General features: G+C 42.4%; 1 pseudogene; it reads left to right on the top strand.

Annotated features, from left to right (window-relative positions):
* The first annotated feature begins 2,114 nt into the window (after positions 1 to 2,114).
* LOC134877852 (NLR family CARD domain-containing protein 3-like) lies at positions 2,115 to 18,473 on the top strand (annotated as a pseudogene).
* Positions 18,474 to 18,553: the final 80 nt, after the last annotated feature.

Here is an 18,553-nt window from a genome sequence, read left to right as displayed (position 1 = left end):
CTAAGTACATTTACTCAAGTACCGTACTTAAGTACAGTTTTGAGGTACTTGTGCTTTACTTGAGTATTTCCATTTTATGATACTTTGTACTTCCACTACAGTTCAGAGGTAAATGGTGTACTTTTACTCCACTACATTTATTAACCCCTTCAGTTACTTTACAGATCTGGATTAATGATGGTAAATATAATCAGCCCTTAAATCAGACTGTAGTTCCCCTGGAGTAAATCCAGCAGCTACCCTGCAGTATACAAAGCCATTCAAACTAGCTGCACCTTTACCAGCTCTGAGAACACTTTAATGATCAATCATTATAAAACAAATCAGAGATATTATTCTGAAATGGACCAATCAAACAATGACTACTTTTACTTTTAGTAATTTAAGTACATTTTGATGCCAATACTTTTGTACTTTTACTTGAGTAACACTACAGTGGGGAGAACAAGTATTTGATACACTGCCGATTTTGCAGGTTTTCCCACTTACAAAAGCATGTAGAAGTCTATAATTGTTTATCATAGGTACTCTTCAACTGTGAGAGACGGAATTTAAAACAAAAATCCAGAAAATCACATTGTATGATTTTTAAGTAATTAATTTGCATTTTATTGCATGACATAAGTATTTGATACATCAGAAAAACAGAACTTAATATTTTGTACAGAAACCTTTGTTTGCAATTACAGAGATCAGACGTTTCCTGTAGTTCTTGACCAGGTTTGCACACACTGCAGCAGGGATTTTGGCCCACTCCTTCATACAGATCTTCTCCAGATCCTTCAGGTTTCGGGGCTGTCACTGGGCAATACGGACTTTCAGCTCCCTCCAAAGATTTTCTATTGGGTTCAGGTCTGGAGACCGGCTAGGCCACTCCAGGACCTTGAGATGCTTCTTACGGAGCCACTCCTTAGTTGCCCTGGCTGTTTGTTTTGGGTCGTTGTCATGCTGGAAGACCCAGCCACGACCCATCTTCAATGCTCTTACTGAGGGAAGGAGGTTGTTTGCCAAGATCTCGCGATACATGGCCCCATCCATCCTCCCCTCAATATGGTGCAGTCGTCCTGTCCCCTTTGCAGAAAAGCATCCCCAAAGAATGATGTGTCCACCTCCATGCTTCACGGTTGGGATGGTGTTCTTGGGGTTTTACTCATCCTTGTTCTTCCTCCAAACACGGTGAGTGGAGTTTAGAAAAAATCAAACCAAAAAGCTCTATTTTTGTACCTTCTCCCATTCCTCCTCTGGATCATCCAGATAGTCATTGGCAAACTTCAGACGGGCCAGGACATGCGCTGGCTTGAGCAGGGGGACCTTGCGTGCGCTGCAGGATTTTAATCCATGACGGCGTAGTGTGTTACTCATGGTTTTCTTTGAGACTGTGGTCCCAGCACTCTTCAGGTCATTGACCAGGTCCTGCCGTGTAGTTCTGGGCTGATCCCTCACCTTCCTCATGATCACTGATGCCCCACGAGGTGAGATCTTGCATGGAGCCCCAGACCGAGGGAGATTGACCGTCATCTTGAACTTCTTCCATTTTCTAATAATTGCGCCAACAGTTGTTGCCTTCTCACCAAGCTGCTTGCCTATTGTCCTGTAGCCCATCCCAGCCTTGTGCAGGTCTACAATTTTATCCCTGATGTCCTTACACAGCTCTCTGGTCTTGGCCATTGTGGAGAGGTTGGAGTCTGTTTGATTGAGTGTGTGGACAGGTGTGTTTTATACAGGTAACGAGTTCAAACAGGTGCAGTTGATACAGGTAATGAGTGGAGAACAGGAGGGCTTCTTAAAGAAAAACTATCAGGTCTGTGAGAGCCGGAATTCTTACTGGTTGGTAGGTGATCAAATACTTATGTCATGCAATAAAATGCAAATTAATTATTTAAAAATCATACAATGTGATTTTCTGGATTTTTGTTTTAGATTCCGTCTCTCACAGTTGTACCTATGATTAAAAAAATACAGACCTCTACATGCTTTGTAAGTGGGAAAACCTGCAAAATCGGCAGTGTAGCAAATACTTGTTCTCCCCACTGTATGTTTGCAGGACTTTAACTGTAGCAGAGTATTCCTACTCTCTGGTACTAATACTTACACACATAGGCGCCGATACCGTGGGTGCTTCGGGGCCCGAGCACCCACGGAGATTGCCGAGCACCCACGGAGATTTAACCGCACACACGGAGATTGTCGAGGGTCGGGCTTTAAACTTTTTAGAGCACCCACCGGCAGAAACATAAATCGGCGCCTATGCTTACACAAGCACAAGATCTGAGTAGTTTTCCCGCCTCTGAAATGACCTATTATGAAGACCTCTCTCTCACTCTCTGTCTGGTCTCGGTTTTGTAGATTCACTTTCACTTTCTTTTTCTCCGGTTGCCACGCATTTGTTTTCTTCGTGTTCAACTTCGTGTTCAACTACAGGTAAGTGACAGATTTCAGTGTTATATGAATCTCAGCTGCGCTCTGATCTCTTGTTATATTCAGTATCTGTAATAAGCTGTTTGCGTTGAAGTGTTTTTAGCTCCGCTTACAGCTGTCCGCAAACGGGTTCAGGATCAACAGCATCTCTAACCGACATGCTAACCATGCTAAGCATTATTGGGTCTGTTCAATATCAGTATTTAAGACATTACAGGAAGCTCTTTTGCATAAACATATAATAACAGAATCGGATAAAGCACTCTAATGTTAATTTCTGACTGCTGTAATGTAACAATACCACCATGTAAAATATTACACAAGTAGGCCTCAACTAAACTGCTCTCAACTAAATGTAATTAAAGTAGCCTACCTAAATACAGTGTATCCCACAAAGTGTTGTGTAATTGACCAATCAGAATCGAATTTAATCTCAGACTATTGATTGAATTGATGTCAGAACTCAAAATGTTTTAAAACGTTTGATCACATCCCAAAATGGTAGCCCTAATCTTCTGTATGTTTCAGACTAGTGAAAATAACACTTTTAACAAACTTTGACTTTTTGTGTTTTGTGATTTCTCCCTAATAATAAAATAAGAAGTACTTTATTAATTCCAAACTGGGATTTTTTTTGCGTTGCAGCAGCACAAAACAAAACAAGGCAATGCACATAGAAATTAAAAGAGTAAAAATGAACAATTCTAAAAATCTATAAACATCTCAAAATAGGAATAGGAATACACCAGCATTAGAGAGTAAAAAAGAATATACAGTTGAGTGCAAGGAGTGGAATATTAAATTAAATATAAATGTAAAAATGTACAGTGAGAATGTTATAAGTCCAGTAAACAAACAAAACATATGCAGCAGTGAGTTGTCTGCCAGCCAGAGGTGAATTGTCAGATAGTGTTATGGCAGTATTCAGGAATGTTCTCCGGTATCTGTCCTCCATGCTGCAGGTTGAGAGGGTGGGTGGGGTTATCCATGATGGACAACAGTTTGTTCAGGGTCTTCCTCTCCACCACAGCCTCAAAATTGTCCAGTTTGATGACGGAGCCAGCTTTCTTAATTAGCTTTTTTGGGGGGGGCTTGTTGCCTTTAATGGGATAGGACAGTGGATAGTGATAGGAAAGTGGGAGAGAGAGTCAGGTGGGATCCGGAAAGGACCTCGGGTCGGGAATCGAACACGGGTCGCCGGCGTACGGTGCAGGTGCCCCAGCCAGTTGCGCCACGGCCGGGCCGGGCCCCCCCCCCCCCCCCAACTGCTTCCTGGCGCCGGCTAACTGGCTGCCTAAGAAAAAGCCACCCACTGAGGAGGAAGTCCACTGAAATGAGGTTACCCTTCATCAGATTACAGTGTAATAAAGATTTGATTTAACGACCCATCCCCTGTCTTTGTTTGTATCAGGATGCAGCAGCAAGGACCAGACTCCTCTGGACCCAACTGTATGTCCATTAAGAGTGACTGGTCTATGGAACTACCCATCAAATTTAAGGTTGGATATGCTTCTGATAGAAGGTCAAAATAAATAAAAAACTGTTAATATGACTTCCATGGCTTTATAGTAGAGGTGGGCAATGCGAAAAATGATGCTATTTGGATAAAGTGGCCATGTCTTTAAAGGGGAGACACATGAGTGTACAAATAACCTGCTTTCAATCAGATATCCTTAGTTCCTCCTTAATTAAGCCTATCATTGGAGTAAGTTGTTATTTAACACAATTTTCATCAAACTAGGATAACATGGTTGGATTTTGATAGGGGTGTAGCTTTATATTATATCAGTAGCTTCTCTCTGTCTTTAAAGATGCGCTTGATACAGCATTATAAAGACAGCAACGTCAGCTGTGGGTCTCAGAGGGTTAGAATATAACAAAAATGAAATTTGAGCAGAAGGATGACAATAAAAGGGAGTGAATTGACTCATGATTCTGGTCAAATATGTTTTTTTTTATGAATTGTAAGCTGCTTGTTATTAATAAAGTGTTTCTTTTTATCAGGTGGAATCAGCAGAGACCATACCTTTCTTGAACCAGCCAATTGTTGATGAAGAGTTGCGTAACTCTAGCGGCTCTATGGTATATCCTATTCCTATTGAATTTCCAAATGGACATGCTGGACCCAGGAAGGAAGCCGAGTATAATAGGGATTTTAATGATGAACAAGCTTTTAAAGGAAGGTAAGAATTAAAAACTAAATTCTCATGTTTTAATATATTGGTAAAGAGCTTAATTATCTGTTGTAGATTTCTAAATTGTTTAGAAAAAGTTTAGAAGTGTGTGTTTGGTTTGCTCTATTTTTGAGACTGGTTTATATCAAGACACATCATTGGAAATCCTGTTCATTTCCCTTTACAATGATATCCCATTTGTTATGATAATAATAATAATTACTATTATTTTAATGATAATGACAAGTATACATTTCACAATATAGACAGTTACAGCCTCTGGTATGACCCTGGGATCATTACATGCCTCGTATACACCTTTCCCACCAAACGGGATCCTGGACCAGCCAAAGCAAAAAATAAGCAGCGCTTCCATACAATCTCCCATTGTTGTTGTTGTTGTCGATGTGAGGGATTTGGCTCTGGGCAACAGCACTCAAGAGTTCAGAGCTCCTTATATCTGTTCAGAAACTGGAGATAAGTTATAGATGCACAAACAACAGACTGTCTATGGCATGGTGAATACAGTCCCTGCTTTATTAATGTCTGTATCTCTATGTACAGTAATAGACTTGGGATGCAGCTCCTGATGGCTGTGTGATGCCCAGCTGTTTGAGTGCTTTGCAGAGTTATAAGCCAGAAGCGTTGTCATAGCAATTTTTCCATCCATTGTTGTGTCTCGTCAAAAATGTTAGTCGTGTCAAGTTTCTTGTTTGGGTCATCATGCCCCAGGTCTATGGTTGGTCATGTTTTATGTTTTGTTTAGTCATTTTTGTCTTGTCTTCCACTTCCTGTTTTATTTTGGTACTCACCTTCTGTGCCTCGTTCCAGGTCTTTTGACTCCCTGTCACTGCCCTCGTCAGCGTCAGCCCCGCCCCTGATTGTTTCCACCTGTTCCCTGTTACCTCATGTTTAAATAGTCCTGTCTCCCCTTGTCTTGTGCCAGTTTGTCTTGTCCTGTCTGTGGATCATTAACTACCAGCACTACCAGCATTTTGTTTATTTATCCTCCATGTGAGCGTCTTGAGTTCTCGTTGTTCCATTTTTGGAAATAAAGCTGCACTACCTTGTGTTTAAAGTTTGTGACATCCATTCCTCTGACACACCTCTAATGACTCCCGACGTTTGGCCCTCGGTCTCTTGTCGGACTCTTTCTGGGACTCACTTTTCTTTCCAGGGTATAATCAGCTCAAACATGATTAGCTTCTTTGAGGTTTCTAAAAAGTAGATTGCTTTCAGGTCCTAAGATGCTTTTATACTGCTTGCTATACCTCCTCAACCAAAGGTTCCTCAACATCTTGCCAACATGTCCAACCACAAGCTCTATGAACCCCTTCAGTCTGACTTCAGAGCCCACCACAGCACAGAGACTGCCCTCATCAAAATTACAAATTACCTCCTCATCGCATCTGATTCCGGCCTCATCAGTATTCTCATCCTCCTGGACCTCTCCGCAGCCTTTGATACCATATCCCACACCATCCTCCGACAACACTTTGTCACCATCAGTGACTTCAGTTCACCATCAGCCCCAGTCAACCAAGGTTTACCTCAAGGGTCTGTCCTGGACCCCTCCTCTTCACCACCTATATTCTCCCACTTGGTCAAATCATCCGCCAGCATGGTCTCAACTTTCATTCATACGCTGATGACACACAGCTCTATCTCTGAACAAAACCATCCACTCAACTCCCCCCTCAATCCCCTATCAACTGCCTACAGGACATCAAAAACTGGATGTCGTCAAACTTACTCAAACTGAACAGCACAAAAACAGAGCTCATGGTTGTGGCTCCCAAGTCGCAATTCCAGAAGGTTGGGGATCTGCTCCTCTCCGTGGACGGCTGCTCCATCTCTCCATCCCCTGTAGTCCGCAACCTGGGGGTTATCCTGGACACAACCCTGTCCTTCCAGGCTCACATCAAGTCGGTCACTAAATCTGCTTTCTATCATCTTAAAAAAAACTCCCGACTCCGGCCTCCCCCCTCGACTCTGTGGCAGAAACACTCATACATGCCATTATCACGTACCGATTCGACTACTGCAATGAGGTCCTCTCCGGGGTTCCCAGCAAAAGCAAAAGAGGCTCCAGCATGTCCAGAACTCTGCTGCCAGAGTTCTCACCCGCACCAAGCCATGGCAGCACCTCACCCCCACCCTCATCCACCTTCACTGGCTCCTGATCAAGTCCCGGATCACTTTCAAAAACCTCCTCCTCACCTACAAATCTCTCCATGGTCTCACTCCACATTACTTATCAGACCTCCTCCATCCCTACACCCCTACACTGTGTCTGCGGTCCTCGGACACGGGCCTTCTCTCTATTCCCCACACTCACCTCCGAACCGTTGGTGACAGGGCGTTCAGTGTTGCGGCCCCCACCCTCTGGAACTCTCTTCTTGCAGAGATCCGCATGTTGCCTCCCTGGACATCTTCAAATCCGAATTAAAACCTCTTCACCACAGCCTTTGACCACTAACTCATCTTAGTCCCCCGTTCTTCTACCACAACTGCCATTTCTGTTTTCTATTTTATTTACTTTATTTTTCTATTATTTTATTTGCACTAGTTTTTTGTTTGTTTATTTCTTTTCTGTCTGTCATCACAAAATAGAAAGCAGCCTTGGGTACCTAGAAAGGCTCTATATAAATACAAATTATTATTATTATTATTATCATCTCAGATCTCCTATGATAAGTTATACGTTTGGGTCATCGAATGTCCCTAAACTTGATTTTTTCTTCTACAGAGTTCAGCAGGACAGCTTCGAGCAGCTTGACCCCATATTTATGGTGTGTACATGGACAAAGAAACCCTTTTCAATGTTGACTGCAAATAAAATGCCTGACTTCAGACTGGTAATTGAATAATGTGTTCTTTAAATCAATGTTTGACATTCTCTTACAGTTGCTGGAAAAAGACATTCTCAATTTTGTGAAGAATGAGCTCAAAAGTATCCAGAAAGTCCTGAGTTCAGATCACACAGAATGCTTGGATAGTCAGAGGGAGGACGAGGATGTGTTGGCTGGTGCGAATAAAGAGCAGAGGAGGAGCAGCCAGGAGGCATTTCTGAAAATCACACTTAACTTCCTAAGGGAAATGAAGGAGGAGGAGCTGGCTAACCGTCTGAAGAGCAGTAAGAGGATTTAAACAGTGCATGATGGAAAGAGGAAAGGGAGGCTTAAATGTTCAGATTATCTGGTTTTGAAGGACCTACTCATTGATTTTTATTGTTGTTTTCTTTTCAGGAACAGTTGCTGGAAATTGCCAAAGAAAACTCAAGTCCAACCTGAAGGAAAAGTTCCAGAGTGTTTTTGAGGGCGGTGCTGAATTAGGAGACCCAGCCCATTTGAATCAAATCTACACAGAGCTCTTCATCACAGAGGGGGGTGCCGGAGAGGTCAATGATGAGCATGAGATCAAACAGATCGAAACAGCATTCAGGAAACGATACAGAGCAGAAACAACAATCACACAACAAGACATCTTTAATTCCTCACATGAGTGTAATTCACCAATCAGAGCAGTGCTGACAAAGGGAGTGGCTGGCATTGGGAAAACAGTCTTAACACAGAAGTTCACTCTGGACTGGGCTGAAGGCAAAGCCAACCAGGACATACAGTTCACATTTCCCTTCACTTTCAGAGAGCTGAATGTGCTGAAAGAGAAAAAGTACAGCTTGGTGGAACTTGTTCATCACTTTTTTCCTGACACTGAAGAAGCAGGAATCTGCAGGTTTGACCAGTTCCCAGTTGTGTTCATCTTTGACGGTCTGGATGAGTGTCGACTTCCTCTGGACTTCCACAAGAATCAGATCCTGACTGATGTCACAGTGTCCACCTCAGTTGATGTGCTGCTTACAAACCTCATCAAGGGGAAGCTGCTTCCCTCTGCCCGCCTGTGGATAACCACACGGCCTGCAGCGGCAAATCAGATTCCTTGTAGGTGTGTGGACATGGTGACTGAAGTCAGAGGGTTCACTGACCCACAGAAGGAGGAGTACTTCAAGAAGAGATTCAAAGAAGGGTGGCAGGCTAGAACAATCATCTCTCACATCAAGAAATCCAAAAGCCTCCACATCATGTGCCACATCCCAGTCTTCTGCTGGATCTCTGCTACAGTTCTGGACGATGTGTTGAAAACCAGAGAGGAAGGAGAGCTGCCAAAGACCGTGACTGAGATGTACATCCACTACCTGGTTGTTCAGGCCAAAGTGAAGAATGTCAAGTATGATGGAGGAGCTGAGACGGATCCACACTGGAGTATAGAGAGCAGGAAGATGATTGTGACTCTGGGGAAACTGGCTTTTGAGCAGCTGCAGAAAGGCAACCTGATCTTCTATGAGTCGGATCTGACAGAGTGTGGCATCGATGTCAAAGCCGCCTCAATTTACTCAGGAGTGTTCACACAGGTCTTTAAAGAGGAGAGAGGAATATACAGGGACAACGTGTTCTGCTTCATCCATCTGAGCGTTCAGGAATTTCTGGCCGCTCTTTATGTCCATCTGACATTCATCAACTCCGGTGACAACCTGATGCCTGAAGAACAACCAACATCCACAAAGTCTAAACTAGGAAAGCAAACATCTGCAGAGACACACCTCTACCTGAGTGCTGTGGACAAGGCCTTACAGAGTCCAAACGGACACCTGGACCTGTTTCTCCGCTTCCTCCTTGGTCTTTCCCTGCAGACGAACCAAATTCTACTACGAGGTCTGCTCAAACAGACGGAAGCTACCTCGCAGACCAATCAAGAAACAGTCCAGTATATAAAGAAGAAGGTCTCTGAGGATCTGTCTCCAGAGAAGAGCATCAATCTTTTCCACTGTCTGTATGAAATGAATGATTTTTCTCTAGTAGAGGAGATCCAACAGTACCTGAGTTCAGGAAGTCTCTCCACAGATAAACTGTTGCCTACTCAGTGGTCCGCTCTGGTCTTCATCCTACTGTCATCAGATCTGGACGTGTTTGACCTGAAGAAATACTGTGCTTCAGAGGAGGCTCTTCTGAGGCTGATGCCAGTGGTCAAAGCCTCTAACAAAGCTTTGTATGTGTCTATTTCAATTTTAAATATAGTTTTCTTTATTAAGAAACAATCATTGTAATGGTTTCCTCTTGCATTGCTATTTATTCTTCAGATTGAGTGACTGTAACGTCTCAGAGAAAAGCTGTGAAGCTCTCAGAGAGGTTCTCAGCTCCAAGTCCTCTAGTCTGAGAGAGCTGGACCTGAGTAACAACAATCTGCAGGATCCAGCTGTGAAACTGCTCTCTGCTGGACTAAAGAGTCCACACTGTAAACTTGAAACTCTCAGGTTTGTGTACTGTGTGTGTTTCTAACATCATGACTTCTAAGCTCTTCATTTTTTTCACATATTAATCATTGAATGGAATTTTGTTTTTTTGTTATTTTAGTTTTAGGAGCTGTAACCTCTCAGAGAGAAGCGTTAAAGATCTTTCCTCAGTTCTCAGCTCTCGGCCCTGTAGTCTGAGAAAATTGGACCTGAGTAACAACAATTTGCAGGATAGTGTGAAGCTGCTGTCATCTGGACTGGAGAGCCAACAATGTAAACTAAAAACTCTGAGGTCAGAATTACAATATTTTAAAGGGTGATGGGTGAAGCATCCAATGCACAAAACTTGTTATATGGTTATCTCAGATATATGTTAGATCTTTTATTGTGTGCATGCATAACAAAACACCTGTGTGTGAGCAGTCAGTGAAGAGTTACAAAGCTTGAAGGAGATTTTTGCAAAGGGGTGACCTGATAATACCATGAGGATTTGTCATAAAATATCATCCTAAACATCAAAGCATTTGGTTTCTCAAGGAATACAATACTTCCAGATACCATTTTTTAAATGGGCTTTAGCATGCTTTTGGGGGTTTATCCTTTCCTGTAGAGTGTTATATAGGTTTATGCATGTAAATGGTCGGCTACAGCTAATTAACTCTTAAATAGTACTTTTATTTTTGTTGTTTCTGTTCTGATCTTATGTAAAAGCGTCTTTGAGCATTAGGAAAAGCGCTATATAAATCCAAGGTATTATTATTATTAAATATAGTTTTCTTTATTTAGAAACAATCATTGTAATGGTTTCCTCTTGCACTGCTTATTATTCTTCAGGTTGAGGGGCTGCAACCTCTCAGAGAAAAGCTGTGAAGCTCTCAGTGAAGTTCTCAGCTCCCAGTCCTCTGGTCTGAGAGAGCTGGACCTGAGTAACAACAACCTGCAGGATCCAGGTGTGAAGCTGCTGTCTGTTGGACTCGAGAGCCCAAATTCTTCTCTGGAAACTCTCAGGTTTGTGTACTTACTGTTGGTAACATTGTGGCTATTTGAGCTCTTTTTTACGTAAAATGTAATTATTGAATGACATGTTTTATTATTGGAACAAACATAATCACAGCAGTAAACAATGGTACAGTAAAGGTTATAATACCTGAGCTGTTTACCTGTATTCAATTTAATGGTACCGGCCTCACAGCTGCCAATGAGCTCTGCCTGAACCTTGTTCCATCAGTAAACTACTTTTAAAGTTTGCACTAACAGTGTGTGTGTGTGTGTGTGTGTGTGTGTGTGTGTGTGTGTGTGTGTGTGTGTGTGTGTGTGTGTGTGTGTGTGTGTGTGTGTGTGTGTGTGTGTGTGTGTGTGTGTGTGTGTGTGTGTTTAGTCTATCAGGGTGTCTGGTCTCAGAGGATGGCTGCGCTTCTCTGGTCTCAGCTCTGAGCTCTAACCCCTCCCATCTGAGAAATCTGGACCTGACCTACAATCATCCAGGAGAATCAGGATTGAAGATGCTGTTTGATGGACTTTCACAGAGACTGGACACACTCAGGTAAGGACGGACAGACAAACAGACACAGACAGACAGACAGACAGACAGACAGACAGACAGACAGACAGACAGACAGACAGACAGACAGACCAGCTTTATGTCTAATGTGAGATGTGATTAAAAGTGTATGAAGTTGATTCTGACTTTGTTTCCTCCTGTAGGACGGAAAACATTGGACAGCAGAGACTGAGATCTGGTGTGAGGAAGTGTGAGTGCTCTTTAAGTTTTATTTCTGAGCTCCAGATGTTACACAAACTGTTTGCTTTGTATTTACTGAAGTACGACCTCGAATTTAGCTTCTTATTTTTGTCAGAGGGGCTTACATTTAGGATATACGAACACATCAAAGTGAATGGGCTCTGGATGTGTTTGAGGACTTGTTAGTATAAAAGAAACTGTGAACATACTTTGACAGTCACAGCAAACGTTGATCAGTGCTGCCTTCATTTTAAGTTACTTTTCTGGGGAACCAACTATTTTTTTCTTAACAGAAAGCAATACAATCATTTTTAAATCAATATTATGAATCAGATCATCATCAGCCATTTGGGCATTATATGTATTGTAATTTGTTATGGCTTGATGAGCACAATGCATATTCTTCTAAGTTAACTTTAATGAACCTAATTATAATTATACAGTTTTTGTAAAGTTTTGCTTAGTTTTGGACTGTTTGGTTATGTATAGAAAACAATTACAGCAGACTGCAGTCCGCACGCTCAGTCTCAGGAATAAATGGCTCTGCCAGCGTGACAAAGTAAAAAAGTCTGCAAAAAAGTCTGAATGGAAGTCTGGACGGGTCAAGCTAAAAATAGTGTTTGACCGCACGCATCCCCACGACCATTGTATTTTTGTTTCTATCAATTTACTTTATGCTGTGCAGAAATCTCAAGGCGGCAGTGGGCCAGCAAAGGATTAATTCAAAACCTTGGAAGAAAGCACTTGAATTGAATGATGAGGGTATCTAGGTTTATTGATTTCTTGCGAGTTAATACTCGAATGCGCCCCGCAGACTACTGTCAGTGGCCTTTGGACATTTGGTAAAGCACAATTTGCCACTACAAGGAGGTAGCCGTGTAAAAAGCAGCATAGTATGCAGCTAGGCAGTCATAAATCTAAAAGGGCCACTGCCCCAGACACTGCACATTATCTCTTACTGAAGTTCAGAGGTGAATTTGAATTGTCAGTTTGAAGGTTTTAATAAATGAGATGATAAAATGATAACCTGTTGCTGTATTGTTTCCTGCTCTCTTCATCAGATGCCTTTAATCTGGAACTGGACCAGAACACAGTAAACAGAAAACTCACACTGTCTGACAACAGAACGGTGACTTTAAAGGAGCAGACCTATCCTGATCACCCAGACAGATTTGACAACTGTCCCCAGCTGATGTGTGGAAATGCTCTGCCTGATCACTGTTACTGGGAAGTCGAGTGGAGTGGAGATGTTTATATATCAGTGACCTACAAAGGAATCAGCAGGAAAGGACGAAGAGATGACTCTGTGTTTGGATATAATGATAAGTCCTGGAGTCTGGAGTGCTCTGATGATGATGGTTACTTTGTCTGGCACAATAACCAAAGAACACCCATCTCTTTCTCCTCCTCTGCCTCCTCCTCTGTCTCTGATAGAATAGCAGTGTATGTGGATTATCCTGCTGGCACTCTGTCCTTCTACAGAGTCTCCTCTGGCACACTGATTGACCTCCACACCTTCAGCACCACATTCACTGAAAATCTTTATCCTGGGTTTGCTGTCTGGTGTCGTGGGTCCTCAGTGTCTCTCTGCTTGGAATAAAATCTACTTTGTAGTTTGAGGGATAACATTTGTTTATTTGATCAGTTTTAGTTTCATTATTTGACACTTCAACTGGCGTTTTCCTTTGTAACAAGGTAGCGCCCGCCCCTTTGAGATGATCAAATTACAGCAGTGTTTGGTTTGAGGTACTGATGTCAGTGATCATCAGTGCTGCTCTAGTTACTCAACAAAAAGTTGTTGAGTGACCTGCTGTACTGGACTATATGGTGGAAAGAGTTTAGCGGTTTAGCGGTCAAGAGAAATGTCAGCACCGTGCCTCCTCTCTCCCTGTCTCAAACAAAACAGATTCCCCAGTAGATGCAGGTGGTATTCATTAGGCAATCACTCAGCCCCAGTGACACACACCCACAGCCACACACACATACATAGCTCCGCCCACACACACACACACCTATTACCCCAAGTGACAAGTGAGAAAACACATCCCTGCCTCTTCATTCCGGCCCCTAATTATTATAACATAATAATTACCGAACAATAATAGCAGCATGGGATAATTCAATGCAAAATACATGCAAACAAGATGAACAATTCAGTATCCCCTTTTTTTTTTTTTTACAAATATGAGAATAGTACATTTTCCATGTCCTTGAATAAGCAGGTTCTCCATGTGTCTTCAAGTGTCTCTAGGCCAGAGGTTCCAGAACTTACGGAGCCTAGATAGAAGTCTCATGTCATGTTCAAAGTCAAGTCATGTCAAAACAAGTCACGTCAACAAGTACTCCATCAGGTGTCCTCGGCTTCCTGAAGCAGACAAATCTTTGTGACAGGCCTGTCCAGGCAGTTCGTCCTGGTCTTGATCTTGACTTGTCGAACGAGTCCTCTCTTATCTTGAACAGTTTTGACAACCCTCCCCATGATCCAAGAGTTGCGGGGTGCACAGTCATCCACAATGAGCACAATGTCTCCAGGAATGAAATTGCGCTTCCACAGTTCATCCAGTTTTACCACAGAGATGCGGTTAGCAGTGACCTTGGGTTGCTCCAAGTCTGCTTCACTAAACATTGGCCCATTAACAGTCCATCCCAAAAATGTCTGAACAGCGTATGGCCCGTCATTTTCACTTGGAATCACCTTTATTGGTTCCAGGGCTCTAGGTGCATTCAAGCCGATCAAAAGCTCAATGTCTGCATCAATTTCAGGTAGGTGTACGCCTCGCAAATATGGCCATCTGACTAGATCCTACTCCCGTGGTATGTTGCTCCTGCACACAGGCATCTTCTTCTGTGTAAAGACATCTGGCAAGTCACAGTGGAGGTCACTTTCCAGACCAGCTACCTCCAGATCCGAAACAATGCAACTTCCCACGAGCTTTTCCTGGCCCATAGTACGCAAGAGAATTTTAGTTCCTCTTCCTGACACATTCAGCTTATTCATCAGATATGATGTACAAAAGGAGCCAGAACTGCTTTGATCCAAGAAGGCATACGTTTCCACAATTTTGTGACCTTTTTTAGACTTGACCTTAACTGGCACGATGGAGAGCTTGCAGTCATGGTCACCGGCCCCATTGAGACCACTACTTTGCACCGCCACCAGAGAGCTGCCCACTGCTGTGTTTGTATCTGCTACACCTCCTTGATCTTTATTCTGGTCCTTGTTCTTTAGGTGAATATGAAGCATGCTAGGGTGACTAGCTCCACATGTTTTACATGACAGTCGCTTCCTGCAGTCCTTACTTATGTGCCCTATGCACAGACAGCCAAAGCAGACTCCATGCTCTTTCAGAAAAGTGAACTTTTCTTTATGCGCCCTCTTCCCCAATAGAGCACACGACTCCAATGCATGATCACCCTTACAGTATAAGCAGGTCCTTTTATCCAGTGGGACTCCTTCCTTCTTCACATGGGTCTTTCCATCAACGGAAGCTATAGTAGTGGCAAAACTACTTCCTTGGTTTCGTGTGCGACGCTGATAATTATCTTTGCCGCCATCTTTAATTTGCATTGTCTTTGGAGTATCCTGTATATTGCCAAATACAGGGTCTGCTGCAATTCTGACTTGGCGCTCAATGAAACTCACAATGTCAGGGAAAGTAGCTTTTCGATGGCGGATCTCTTGAATATCGCAAGCTACTGACCTCCATCTGTCTCTCAGCTTGTACGGCAACTTCTTGATCACCGTCAACATGTTTGCAGGCATATTAAGCTCAGCCATGTACTGAATGTCATCCATTGCGTTACAACATCCTCTTAAGAAGAGGCCATAAGCTTGGAGAGACTTGGCATCCTCTGCTTTAACCACAGGCCATTGGAGTGCTTTGTCCAAATAAGCTGAAGCAATCTTTTGCTCATTCCCAAAATGCTCTTCCAACAAAGCCTTTGCCTTTTGGTATCCTCTGTCTGCAGGCATGTGTTGGCAGCTTCGAACAAGCTCTCTTGGTTCTCCTCTTGTGTACTGTGCCAGGAAGTGCAGACAGTCTCCAGTATCACTTGTCCTCTCTTCTACATTGTGCTCAAAGGCTCTTATAAAGGCTTGATAGTGAAGAGGATCTCCATCAAACACCTGGATCTCTCTTTTTGGCAAATGAGAGATCTTATGTTGTTGCGCAAGCAGAGCAGAGATATCATTTTGTCTTGCCATTATGGATAGCAAGTTATGACTGTCATCGATGACTGGCACCTGAGCATGTGGACTAACTGCAACCTGAGCAGCTGAAACATCACTCTCACATTAGGAGCCAACAGGAACCCAGGCAGCCTCTGCTGGACTATTTGAGATCCAACATCAACGGTAAGTTTCCTTTCATTTAACTTTGTCAGATGAGACTTGGATGAGATTCGACTGTCATATACCTTTTGGCCACCAGGCACAAATGAATCAACATCAGCATTAAAAGTAGCATAAGCCCCTTTGGCCATGTAGGATTCCATACCATCAGTTTTTTCACACTGCTTCCTGAGACTCTTAGGACCTCCATCCTAGCCTGAGCAGCTGCTATCTCCAATTCAAGCTCAAATCTTTCTTTTTCTTCTTTCTTTTTCTTTATTTCCTCCTCTTGTTGGTCCAGTTCTTGTTTTTGTTTGAGTAATTTTTGACGAGTGAGAAGAGCAGCCATTTCAGCCTCTGCTTTGACCCGAGAAGAGGAAATGGAGGAGCTTGAAGTTCTTGAATTCCCAGCTTTTGATCCATATTTTCTGCTTCCAACATTTGAGATACTGTCGTTTGGCTGAACATCATCCTGGACTACTCCGAACAAGACGTTCTCCTCAATATGATGTGTGTTTTGAGGTAAGTCATGCTGTTCCATGTCATGCATTTTTCCAGTCACATCCTCCTGTCCCATGTCTGGGGACATTTTGCTATCAAGATGTGGCTCATGCAGTGGCAAGCTTGGAAGATTTTCACATGTATTGTTAGTTGGTAATCTCTCCACATTGTCATTTGTTGCATGTCTTGAGACTGGACTCTTAGTTCCAGAGAGCCACCATTTCACATCCTCAATAAATCCTTTGTTGTATTTATTGATGCTTGCAAACCACACCTTTTGTTTATCCTTTTCCATCTCAGGTATTATTTCCATCAGAGATCCATGCAGGGAAATTGCCTCACCATGCAATTGTGTCAACATATCCATTTTAGTTTGCACCTGTGAAACATTATCATCATTCTCCATGAGCTCCTTTAAAGCAATGATGACACTTTTCATTCTGGTCACTCTTGCTTTGCGTTCCTTTTGAAGCATCTCCATTTTACACACCAAAGCCTTTTCAGTGGGAATGATTTTCCTTTTGACAATTTCATTGTTATCATTTTCATTTGCATTTGAAGCAGACTGCGATCCATTCACATGTGAACCAGCCTTTGACCCAGTCATATTGATGTCCAGCAAAGTATACACCACACAAATTCAGAGAGCAAATGTCACAATCCATATCCACATCTGCATCATCAATCCAGATTCATATTGGCACAAATCTGACTCCATACATGAACCATCCAATGTTGTCTCCAAGTTCACAGTTCACACTCTTTATTCAAGCTTGAGCATCAGCAGTAAATCCAACTTCACTCCTTTAATGCGCACAAAACAAGCGATCCACTTTTCCACAAGCAATATGGCAAGAACGACATCAAACAACAGCCACAGCATCCATGTGCATCCAATATGCAGTAGTTACCAGCATCAACTGTGTCCAGGCAAGCATAAACTTCACAGTATGAACAAACTGAGGTCCACAGACCATGGGTTGCACTGTGCTCCGTCACTTCATCCACATTTACTCACGGTCAACATCCAAAGTAGCTGAGCGGTCCACTGTTTTACTTGCAATCCAACGAAGCATCAGAAGTGTCGCTATTTCTGTTGACAATGTTCAGTGACTATCAAGCGCTAAAGTAGTCACAGAGGGGGGAACACAGGGCTCTGCCTGACACGCTGAATCCAAGGAGGAAACTTGAAGCCGTACTGCAGTTGAAGATGTTTTTAGTTCCCTTGCAATAAAACATACATGCTAACATACATTTTATTGTTGAGTGACCTGCTGTACTGGACTATATGGTGGAAAGAGTTTAGCGGTTTAGCGGTCAACAGAAATGTCAGCACCCTGCCTCCTCTCTCCCTGTCTCAAACAAAACAGATTCCCTGGTAGATGCAGGTGGTATTCATTAGGCAATCACTTAGCCCCAGTGACACACACCTACAGCCACACACACATACATAGCTCCGCCCACACACACACACACCTATTACCCCAAGTGACAAGTGAGAAAACACATTCCTGCCTCTACAAATAGGTTACACTACTAGTGACATTACTTTTGTATTACTATGTAAGGTCACCTGAGATGTTATTTTTTACTAATGTTGTTATAGAAATGACTAATGGTCACAACTGGCTACTGGCTACTGTTGTTGCCAGGTTTGCATGTATGTGTTTCTTATTGTAGGAAGTGCTATTGATCATTATTCATTTTATCAATTTGTTCAATAAAAAGTAGTAAAGCCCAAGCAATCTGTAATATTTATTAGGATAGTAATATATCTGGTTTATTATTTGAAAACGATCAATTGGAAATTTAGATTTATTCGTTTTGTATTTACTATATCTAGATACTAATCAGACTGAATACATATATTTTCAACCAATAATAGCTGTTCTCTTTCATTTTAAATGTTTGTTTTTTTGACATTAGTACGTATTATTGTTATTGTAACAATAACATTTGAATAAACATTGTGTATTGTCTTTAATGTATTTCAAATGTATAATAAAAATTCTAATATTGCGAGAGTCCCTAAATTAATCCAGACGTACAAATATCTTCGTAGAAAAATATCTGAACAAAATGCCATACCAACTTCCAGC

Source organism: Eleginops maclovinus, chromosome 16 (assembly GCF_036324505.1).
Source record: "Eleginops maclovinus isolate JMC-PN-2008 ecotype Puerto Natales chromosome 16, JC_Emac_rtc_rv5, whole genome shotgun sequence".
NCBI lineage: Eukaryota > Metazoa > Chordata > Actinopteri > Perciformes > Eleginopidae > Eleginops > Eleginops maclovinus.
This window is presented reverse-complemented; position numbering and strand designations above follow the sequence as displayed.